Below are 12,480 nucleotides of genomic sequence, written 5' to 3' on the forward strand. Positions count from 1 at the left end.
AAGAGATTTAAAGGAAGAAGCAAAAGACAAAAGTGAAATTGCATGGAATTATCTCCTGTGAGCCTTTCTTGCTCTCCAAGCTGGTTACATTCACCCGTTGCTTTCTGTCTCCCTATGGGAGTCTGCTGGATAGAGTCTGACCTTGGCCAGTTCCCGAGTCTCCTCTCTGTGCTCTGCCTTCTCTGCCTGAGGCCATGCTGGCAGGTTGCTTTGGCTCAGCTGGGAAGGAAAGAAGAGGAAGCTGTTTATCTGCGACTCTGGTGAAGGCAGGATAATCACCCATTTGCCCTCTGAGGCATAAGTCAGTTAGGTCCTTCCTTAAACCTTTACCCTAAATAAAACTGATCTTCTGATTCCTGTTGCTCATCTCACTGAGATTATGCTGTACAAATATAAACACTGGAGGAAGCAGAGGGTGCTTAGCCCCAGAAACCTAAACCCCAACTATGATAGAGCCAGGATTTAAACCTTGAGCAGCTGCTAAAAACCAGTCTCTTAACCTCTTGCCAATATTCTGTCTCCCTAGAGAAAGAGACAATAAGACCCTCCCTATCTTGTCCTACAATTGAGGTCCCTGAGGAAATCACATACACAGAATTCACCTAGAGAATGATCTCCTGACCACCACTAGGTATGGGTCCTGCATCCAATAGAGATTTATGTTAAGCTGAGCTGAATCATTCAGAACTCCTACCCGAGCTAGAGAAAACCAAGTGAGCTGTTTTGCACATTACCTCTAAACCCACACACACATACTTGCATTTACTACTCAAATGCCAGGAATGCCTTGTGCACAGAATTAGGATGATCAGGGACATGAGGACTATGACCAAAGTGAGCTAAGTTTTAGGGCCCTTTTGTTTGTTTCCAAGTTTGTAACCAATTGAGAAACAGAATAGTCATTAAGCACATGAAAAGCACAGTTCCAATAATTAAGATGATTGAAGAATGGTGTTTTTAGATGAGCCTGCTATTTCTTTATCTCACGTCAATTATCAGTATGAGCACCAGACAGCTTAAGGCCTCCCTCACAGTAGAAATACTGACTGCAAGGAGGGGTAGAGAGGAAAAATGCCAAGGGGCTGAGCTCAGGACATGGAGCCAAGTCACTCCGTCAGCCCTGGGAAACATGAGTGAGGGTACAGGTATGTTAATGTTCTCTTCTAAACTTTTATATTTTCTCCTCTTTATGGGAGCACAGAATGTGGAGAATAAATATTTCCCCAGCATCAATGTCAGAAGTCCTCAGAAAAGGTAATTGGAGCTATAGTGGTTAAAAGCAAGGACTCACGGTTGTACTGCTGGGATTCCAATCCTGACTCTTCAACCTCCAAGCAGTGTGATCTGAAGCACATTGTCTCTTCTTGAACATGGGGGTGATCACACCTACCTCATAGGTTTGTTACAAAGTCAAAATTAGCTAAGAAATATAGTTCACTTAGAATAGTGCCTTGACGATGTTAAGTGCTCAAAATAGCTTAATTACAATGTCAGTTATCTTACTCCAATGCTAAGCCATATTTCTCTATGTGTATTTCAGCTTTAAAATATCTTATAAATACCAGCAAGCCATCCCATTTTTATTGTTTGACATTATCTAAAACATCATCATTTCACTTTCTTTTATTTACAACTGAGCATAAGGAAGAAGGAAATAAATTTCATGGAGATAGTATGCTATAGCTTGTTGGTATGGATTCTTCATGTTTTTTTTTTTCTTTTTGCTTTTTGCTTACCTAGATTTGAATTTGCATATCTCTGACTAGGTGATGAATTAAAGTAAACTGAAAATTAAAACCATATAAACCAGTGCAAAATTTGAAGTTGGATAATAGTATCCAAATTCTCTATTTACACACTATCATTTAACTGCGCATAGAGCCTAAAATAATTTTCTCACTCTGTCTTAGTTTGCTTCTGCTACTATCACAAAACACCTGAGACGAGGAAATTTATAAACAGCAGAGATTTATCTCACAGTTCTGAAGGGTAGAAGTCCAAGATTAAGGTGCTAGCAGGTTTGGTGTCTCATGAGAGCTGGGGTTCAGCTTCCAAGATGGTGCCTTGTTGCTAGGTCTTTGGGATGAGACAAGCACTGTGTCCTCACATGGGGAAGAGATAGAAAGTAAGAAGGGATGAACGGCTTCCTCTCACCTCTTTTATAAGGTCATTAATTCTACTGATGAGGGCTCTGCCCTTAAGACTTAATCACCTCCTAAAGGCCCTATCTCTTAGGACTGTCATATTGGTGATTAAGTTTCAACATGAATTTTGGAGGGAACACAAACATTCAGACCATAGCACACTGGGACAGAACTTTCCCCCAAAACTTATGTTTAATCCTCAACACATCACATCAGGTGGCCCATGCAAGTGCACAGTGAAATCAGCAAATTTACTTGAGAGAAAAATATTACCAAGACAATATTTAAGCTCTTATCGTGCCTGATTCCAGGCTGTGAAAGACTGGGTATTTTCTGGCACTCTTAAACTGCTGTTTATTACAGCTCTTGGTATTTGTAAGAGGTAGCTTCCCAAGGTCCCGTATCCCTCCCATACTCCTCTCACCCTCATGTACATGCAAACACATGCACATGCACACACACACATACATGTTGACCATTGTATCAACTACTTTTCAAGAGGATCATTTTTAATGTACTGCAGATAAGAAAAGAACCAAGAGCCAAAGCAAGTTCACTAAAGAAACTGAAATTCAAATTCACAGAGATCACGAACCCACCACATTCAAGGGCCAGAAGCAAGATTGAAGCTATATGGTTCAGTAGTGAGAGCAGAAACTCAGGAGACAGATTTCCTGGGTTTAAACCCTCCTTTGGTCACTTATCAGCCTGTTTAACTTTTGTGAAACTTAACCTCTCTGTGCTACAGTACACTCATCTGTACAATGGGCATGCTAATAGTACCAGCGTCTGTATAATGGAGGTAATAGTAGAACCGACCTCAGATGGTTGCTCATCTGTAAAAGTGTGATAGTAACCAGTACTTGCCTCACAGGGTTGCCTATTAAGCATTAAAAGAGTTAATACATATAAAGCACTTAGGAGACTGTTGGCATATAGTGAGCATTAAGTAAGCTTTTACTCACTGCTATTATTATTAAAGAATCAAAACTGAGGTTGGCACAGCTGTTCAAATACAAGCAGAGCAGGGGTAGGAAAAGCAGGCAACCAATGTGGTAACAGAGAAGCAGCAGGGACTTTGACTCACTTCTATGGACTGTTGAAAGCATGGTATGTGTGTGGTCAGGACGACAAAAAGTGCCATCGGAAAGGTAGACAGATAATTTTGTTTTGTTTTTCTCAAAGTCCAAAGTGTAACTCCTAGGGAAATTTGTCTTGCAATTTATGCAAAGCTGAACCAAATGACTTAAGGTTAGCAGTGCCAAGTACCTTTGGTTGAGTCTGTCTTAATGGAAAGACTTATTTGTCCATTCCAAAAATAAAGTTTTCATTTAAAATGAGCCCTTTGAACTCCCACAGATCAAAGTGATCTGTGTGCTACAGTTATACTCAGCAATCCATAATTTAGTTATGTCACTTCCTCCCATGACAAAACGTTATGGTATAAACTATAAATCTTTAACATCCCTTAGTTTTTTATTAGTTATGTGTCTCGTAGGCGCTGATCTCTCTCTCTCTCTCTCTCTCTCTCTCTCTCTCACTCTCTCTCTCTCTCTCTCTCTCTCTCTCTCTCTCTCACACACACACACACACACACACACACAAACACACACAAATAGCCTCACTTTTATCTATAATATAATCATAGATATTATGTAGATGTTAGCTACTCTTAAACTATAAAATTTTATACTCATTAACTCTAGGACATAAGTTTTGTTTTGTTTTGTTTTTTTGTTTGTTTTCCCAACAGAAGTTATTCCATTGATTCTCAGTGATTTATGTATGGGAAGTCAGGCTCTTTCCTTTTACCGTAACATGTATATATTTCCACAATTTCAGTTGCTCCATATATTCAGCTCCTGGTTAATTTATTCCACATGACCATTAGTGGGAGGGAGTTAGAAGTCTGAAGATGGCATCATCAACTTTTAAAATATATGAGAATACTTAAAAAATTCCTTAAAAATAGAATTAAAAGATAATATGAATCTATCCATAAGCTTTTTGAGGTACCTATGTATATTTAAATATTTTGTATCAACATGGAAATTCATGTGACGTACCTCTGTGATTGTCTTAAGTTCTAGCCTTACACATAACAATTTTTAAAAATGGCAGTGATTGCTTTATAGGAACATATACAAAGCATTTTGTAAACATTCTAAAAAATGCTTTCGAATTCATTTCGATAAAAGATGTTTTTACCTCATCAAAATGTTTAAAAGTGCCTTATTAATGACATGAGAAGAGGGAAAGAAATAGAAGAATTGCTATTTTTTTGCCTTGCTCATTAAAATCAACTAATAAGAGTTTGGGGTCTTTTCTTTTCACTTAGTACGTTTTTTGTAAAGTTACAGTTATTTCTTTTTTTATTTCAAATGGAAACACAAGCCAGGAGAGAGAATAATCTAAAGCTCTATATCATATTTATTATCCTCACCGGTGAAGTGAGTGAGTGAGTGTAGAGGTGTGAAATTCCAGTGGAGAAAAACACGCTGTTTGAAGAGGAAGTGCTGACATACAGACTACAATTAGACAAAACATATGATTGCTGAAATTTAAAAATCATTCACAAAATGAAACCTAGGTGGATAGTTATGTCATCATCTACATAGTTCACAAACAGATTCCACCGATCTACTGATCCAAAGTGTGTGTCTTTTTAAATATAAGCTAATTAGCAGCCACAGCAATCTAAGTGATCAATTATAGAAATAAAGGAATGACAACTGAACAGGGAATTAATACATTTTAATGCTCTCATTTTTCACTACATCATGATTATGATTTCACTATAAACTTACACATTTACCAATTCAGATTTGTTAGTAGTTTTATGCATCGTTAGAGAGTTTCTACATCTCTGAATGAATTCCTAGTACAGATACATTAAATAAAAATATGAAAATATGAAAAGATACTCAAAGAAAATATACATCATCTTGAGATACCCTGAGGCTTTGATATTATTAAAACATTTCAACAATGCTGATTGACAAAAATGCATGCCACGGCAATAGGGTCTTCTTTATGAAATATACTTTAAAGTAATCTAAGAACAAAATAAGTATTGTAGGCAAGAAAATAACATGATTTAAAAGGCTTTGTGAGGGGAAGGAAAACAACAAGTATGAGTGGAAAATCATTAACAAGAACAGTGGAAGACCAGGTTGAGTTTCTGTTACAAACAGCCGAACATGTGTGCAGCTTGAAAGTCATCACTTCATCTCTTGCAACAGCAAAAAAGCTGAACATGCTAAAAATCAACAACTCTTCTTCGATCTGTCAGAGAATAGAGGTCACAGGGCAAACCACTGCCCCCCAAATTGGAGATAAGCAGATACAGAACCATAGGAGCAAAAACCTTTGTGGGAACCAGTACTGTGGTCAGAAAACCTAAAGTGTAATTGACGAATGGCTGGGGGTTCCCTGTGGACCAGCCTGAGAGTTAAAACCTCCAGAAGGGCCAGTCTGACGGAGTTCCCAACACTTTGGTGAGTTTAACCTCCAGGAACTCTATGAAGTTCTCCTAGTGATCTTAGAAAAATCCCTTCATGCTTCCTGAGAGGGGAGAAGAAACACAACTAGATCATTCTGTTCTTAACAAGGTCTACCTTCAAGAGAAACTATTTTATCACAGCTAATCTACTGGGGCTTTAGGAGGAATGGAAATACCCAACTCGAGCCACCTCTAGCCATTCTGTCCTGTCTAAGGTGGGGGACTGGGAAGCACTTGAGAGGTTCACAGTCCAGAGGCACTGGCCCACTAAAAGACAGACCTAATCACAGGACTTGAGAAGGCTTCCCCTCTCCTAATGCCTATGGCCACATCATTAAAGACTTGTATACCACAATTCTCAATAAGAAAACAACCCAATTAAAAAATGGGCAAAAGATATGAGCAGACATCTCACCAAAGAAAATACACACATCACAAATAAGCATATGAAAACATGCTTAAAATCATATGTAATAAGGGAAATTCAAAATAAAACAACTGTGAGATAGTACTACACACATATTAAAATCCAAAACGCTAACAGTGTTAGCGTCAGAAGGAGAGAGTAAACATACTTAAACTCTCCGTACTCTGTATTTTCTACTCAATTTTTCTGTAATCCTAAAACAGCTCATAAAAAATAAAATCTATGTGTTTAAATAATAAATAAATAAACCCAAATGCTGGTGAAGATAAGGAAAAAAATGAAAAAGAAATAGCCTAATATAAAAAATACATGCACGTAAAAGGGTACTGATAGAAGCTTGAATATCTTATTTTCCTTTTTAAAACATTTTTAGCATAAATAATAATGCTGGAACTCTTGCTTTTTCTTAATTTATGCTATAATATTTTAATGTACTTTTATTTAAAAAATAAATCCATGCATTAGGATTTTTATTTTATTTATATATATGTTATTTGTTTGTTTGCTTTTTGGTGGCTGGCTGGTAGGGAGATCTGAACCTCTGACCTTGATGTTATAAGGCTGAGCTCTAACCAGCTGAGCTAGCCGGCCAGCCCCCCCATGTATTAGGATCTTCTAATGCTTACTAATAAAAATGTAAGAAATTAGTTTTTCTCTTATTTTTAAATAGTATGGGCTAGGTTCAACCTTTGAGCATTTTTATATAGTTTGTCTCTGTTTGAACCAAATCCTGCTACTATAATTTCCAGCATGATGTGAAACCAGCATAGTGTGTCTGGCTTATTCCCTTTAATACTTTAAATAATAAAATTGTTTATGGGTTAAGCTTTTCCCATTAGTTATAACTGACAATGAGAAATATAGTAAAATATGATGGGGTTTAAAAGGTGCTAATTAAGCTATAAATGACAGCAACATCATGACTGAAGTGCATGAGTCATTTGTAATTCGAGCGTTGAGTACATTTGCTAAGCCCTCAACTGTGGAGTCATCCCAATGGAAGTAATACCTCATCTGTCTGGAATTACCTAGGTGTGGTTCTGCCCAGAGGCAGAGGGATGGACTGATTGATCTCTGGGAGGTTCTTCCCAGCCAAAGTCTCAGATGGTTGAAACTTGCTATTGACATGAGCTGACTGCAACCCTCTGCCCTCGATCCCTCCTCTTCCACCCATTATTAAGTGATACCTTGACTCTTTGCACTTCCCCAGCCCCTGTCAAATTGATGCCTGTCTGAATCCCTGATCCTCACTTAGTCGCCCTTTAACAATAACCCAGGTATTAATTCAGCAGGACAGAAAAGAGGTGAACGAGGATACCCCATTTGAACACACTAAAGAATTTTAAATTCCAGCCAGTGAATTCATTTCCTTCACATAATTCCAAAGGTTTAAGACAGGGAAAGCTCTCAACTTAGAATGAAAGTTCCATGTTCCATGGAGATGTCATACACACACACACACACACACACACACACACACACACACACACACACATATGCACGCATACATATACATATGAAACTATTCATGTAAACCTGTCCTAACTTGGAACTTTACTGTCACTTATAAAATCTGGTGAATGAGAATAATGGCCTGGGACTCATGGTTGAAGGAGACCGTACTACAAGCAAAATAGCAATGACTCAGGAAGGCAGTCAATAGGAAGAGAAAGGATTTTTCCTAATAGGAAATGCTACTGATATATATATATACACACATATATATATACATATATATATATATATACACATATATATGTATATATGTATATGTATATATACACACATATATATGTATATATGTATATGTATATATACACATATATATTTGTACATTATATATATATATATTCAATTCTTCCCATCTCACATATTACCCACCCATCTCTTCAGGGCTGAGTGACTGATCTTTATGTCCATATTCACACATTTAATCAGTCTTCATGTCACTGTTTATAAAAACATTAGTTATCCTTTACTATTATTATCAATAGCAATAGTTCTTATAAACAATTATCCAGTATTTATAATATACGACCACTGCTCAATTCACAAGGCATCCTGTGACGCAGGATCAGCCTTTACTTCCAAAAGTAAGCTTACTAAAGTTTATGCTTCCACAATGATTTGAAGGATGGAGCTAGAGAAAGGATGCAGCTCTGTGCAGATGAATGTGCTCTTGGCTTCACAGTTACCAGCTATGGCCTTTATGAGATATGCTGTCATTTCCAGCTGAGCCATAACTAGCAGGTGGCACACATTGCAAATGTAGAGCAGCCACTTGTGCCTTGAGATTTTCCAGCCTCACAGTTTCCCACTTCCTCATGTGCTTGGAGGCAGAACTATTTAAGTGATGACAAGAGAAGTGGCAAAGACAGTAAAGAGAACTTAGAGGGAATCGCGGAAAGGAGCCTATGTTCCCTGCTACCTTTTCTTCTATTCTTCCTTTTTTTCTTCATCTCTAACTTCCTTTTTTCCTTTCCTCTTTCCTATCTTTTCAATCAAAAAGGCTCTTTACTTTCAAAGTCCAGTAACATAAAGCAGATAGAAGCTTATTTTCAAAAGCAGAGTTGTCTCCATCTACTAGAAATGTCTTCCTTCTCTGTGCCATCATTGAGGGAAAAGGCAGGAACCTATTGACCCATAGTTAAATAGTGGCATGAAGGAAGATGCAAAAATATGCTGTGCTTCAAGGAGCAACCTGGCTATTAGTAATTTGAGTGAACTTCTCATTTTGTCAATAACTTTCTGCCACCAGTTTCTTTAGCATTCACATGTCCATCTACATGGTAAGAGAAAAGAAAGCACTCTGAAATCATCAGATAACAAGGATTTTGTGACTTATCCCAGCATAATCTCTGTGTGGCATTCACACCACCATGTGCTATAATTTGTCTATTATAGACAAAAGACTAGCTCTGTTCCTTTTATAACTAACACCTGTTGGCTTACCTGGAATCATCTTTCTCCCTTCTCTTCACTCCACATCTCATCTCCAAACTCATCTTCAAGTTTCAATTTAGACTACTTTTCCTTTTTATTTCTTCACACATTTGATTCATTCAGTCTCTAGTCTATTCTAGTTCTAGCACAACTGCTGAAACTTATTGAAATGTTGCTTTGTAACGATGTCAAGTTAATTCTGGATTTGTGATTTATCTCACTATATAAATTGCAATGTTCTTAAAATGAGAAGAATTTATTCTACTTTTTTCTTTGTACTCTCCCTGAAAAACATGGAATACAATGTTGGGCACTTGATACATAGTGGTAACTAGCTCTTCTACATTAAGAGATGTAAGATATATGCTATCAATTTCTACCTTCCATCTTATCATCTCCAATATAAATCATAATATCATAATTGTAGCAAGAAATGGGTAATGCAAATTCAATTTTGTAACTGAAAATAGTGTGTTGTTTTGTTAGACATGCAAGAAGCTCATAACTAACCAAAGCAGAGGAAAGCAAAGCAAAGCAAAACAAGACTATTTCTAATCTACTAGTTGCCTGCCCTTTATAAAACATTTGAGATGTGTGAACACTCAGAACTCAATTTTAATGCAATATAGAATACATAATACATAGAAAATATGGATCATAAGGATACCATCAACTTTATTAAATTACAAATCGTGAATTGAAAAGTAGGAGTTGGAAGCGCATAAAAGACCACCTAGATGTATCATCTCTTTCTCAAGTATCTTCAAAATCTTTCTCCTCATTGGTTTCTGCCACTCTGCCTTTGAATATATAGAGGATTCTCCACTATAGAAAAATAAAAATATCTACACTGAGTTCAGGAATTATTCAGCTCAGGCTGCCATAGCAAAATACCATGGACTGGGTGCTTAAACAACAGGAATTTATTTCTCACAGTTCTGGAAGAAGTCCAGATCAAGGTGTTGACCAATTAGATTCCTTGGTAAGGATGCTGTTTTTGGCTTATAGGTGCTATGTCCTCACAAGGTAGAAAGAGAGAAAGAGGAAATAAGTTCTCTGGTGTCTCCTCTTATAAGGGCACTAATTCCATCCTGAGGGCTCCACCCTCATGACCTTATCTAAACCTAATTATCTCCCAAAGGCTTCATCTCCAAATACCATCACATTGGGGGTCGGGCTCTAACACTTGTATGAATTTTGGGGGAGACACAATTCAGTCCACAGCAGTCAATCCAACAACACATCCTTTGCTGAAAAAATTCCTAGTCAAGGCTGGCAATGATGTGATGCCTACCATGTGCATATAACGACTGCAAGTTTCTTGCCCATAGGCCACCTCTCATGCTCATGACAACTGCTTGAGGCAGTTACTATGATCCTCCTCATTTTTCAGAGGAGAAAATTGAAGAGAGAGGTTTAGCAACTTCCCTTGTGCCAGAGCCAAGTTTCAAACTCAACCAAATTGTCTCCTAAACTTGTTCAACTAGAAGGTCCCCAACTTAAAGGAGTCTTACCCCATCTCTTTTTCCTACCTTCACTGCCACTGTGCTATGTCTTCACAATTTGAGTTACTCACTCTATGAAATCTGTTTCAACATTCACTGTCCTGTGTACAATCACTCTCCTCGACTGTATTTTTTGTTTGTTTTGTTTGTTTTTTGCTGACCAGTTTACTTTCTTCTCTGGCATTGTATGACATTTCTCTTCCTTTGTTATTTTATCTTTCTTTCACATTCCTCTTCTCCTTCCCCTTTGTATGTCTTCTTTCTCTTTTGCACCACTGCCCTCAAGTGAGTAAATCTTCTAAGCAGGAGTCCTAATACCCGCTCTTCTTTTTATGTTTTTTTAAAAATTAATTAATTAATTTCATCAAGTTATTTATTTAGTTTAGGGTTACTGAATTTTTTCACCTAAATTAAAACCTCCACAATATTACCTCAAAGTCAGTGAGAAACTGAATGAATGGGTTTATATTTAGATGACTAACAATGGAGACTTACCTCTTTAGGCCTTTTGACCCTGGATATGTCACTAGTTTATTAGGCTTCAGGTTTCTTACATGTAAAATGAAGAAAATATTATTTGCCTAAATCACTTCACCAGATTGTTGGGACCAAATAATACAATACATGAAAGGATAATTCTTTGTAAATATTAAAGTACTATATAAATAAAAATGATAATCAGTGTGATTAAAATAATATTCATTGTTTTAAGTTGCTGTAATTTGTTTCCTGTCATTTTTTCTCTTTCCAAGAATTAAATTTTGCTACCACATATTCAATCAACAAACATATGTTTATTCAACTCCCACTATATCCTCTCCTAAGAATGCTACTAAGGATAGGATATTCAGGGCATACCTTGCTGTATTAGTCCATTTCATGTTGCTATAACAGAATACCTGAAACTGGGTAATTTATAAAGAATAGGGGTTTATTTGGCTTAAGATTCTGGGACAGCTGCATGTGGCGTGGGCCTCAGGCTGCTTCTACTCATGGCAGAAATCATCAGGCAGCTGACAGGTACAAGCAGATCACATGCCTAGAGGAAGTAAGAGAAAGAGAGAGGGGGGAGGTGCCAGGGTCTTTTAAACAACCAGCTCTCACAGAAACTAATAGAGCGAGATCTTACTCACTATCCCCACCCCCCAGGGAGAGCATTAATCCATTCATGAGTGATCCACCCCCATGACTCAAACAGCCCCCAACACTGCCACATGAGGATCAGATTTCCACATAAGTTCTGGGAGGACAATACATTCAAACTCCATCACATGCCTCGGTCCTTTAAAGAACTAGCATTATGTGAAAAGTGGCAAACAAATATACAGAAAATTATAAAAGGCAGCAACAGAAATTCCCATATTAAAAATGTTCAAGGTTATGGTTAGGGCACCTACAACTTCTAATTCCATATCTATCTCCTCCCCAAGCAGTGATCTTCTGGTTTTAAGGAAATAAAGGTAGTTCCTCACATACAGGTTGGCAACCCTATCGTAGAAGAGGCTATACATTGTAATTTATTTTGGGTGACTTTCAAATTGTGGAGCAGAAGCTTAGAGTTTATGACTTTGAGCCATACTGGTGGCACAGTGAGATGCCAAGCACTTGGTGATAAGTGACTGAGAAAATAGTCATTAAAATCCTAGGAGAATCTTTCAATGCAATGAGAAATTCAAAAATGCGTCCAACAGAAACATATGAATCAGTACATGACCATTTAGATCTAAATAAAGGAAGTTACAGAAGTGTCCAGTGGTGGCTACTTTATGTGAGGCATTTCAGTATTCATTCCATTTATAACTTCTAAATATCAGGATTGCTAATTTTGTTTAGGAAATCAATATAACTTTACAGAAAAGAGTGTCAGCTAAGCAGAGTTTTCTTTTTTTCTTTTTTCTTTTTTTAAATAAGGTACTGTTTTGGATAGGATCAGTCTTTAGACAAAATCTAACACATTTT

Source organism: Cynocephalus volans, chromosome 1, assembly GCF_027409185.1.
Source record: "Cynocephalus volans isolate mCynVol1 chromosome 1, mCynVol1.pri, whole genome shotgun sequence".
Lineage (NCBI taxonomy): Eukaryota > Metazoa > Chordata > Mammalia > Dermoptera > Cynocephalidae > Cynocephalus > Cynocephalus volans.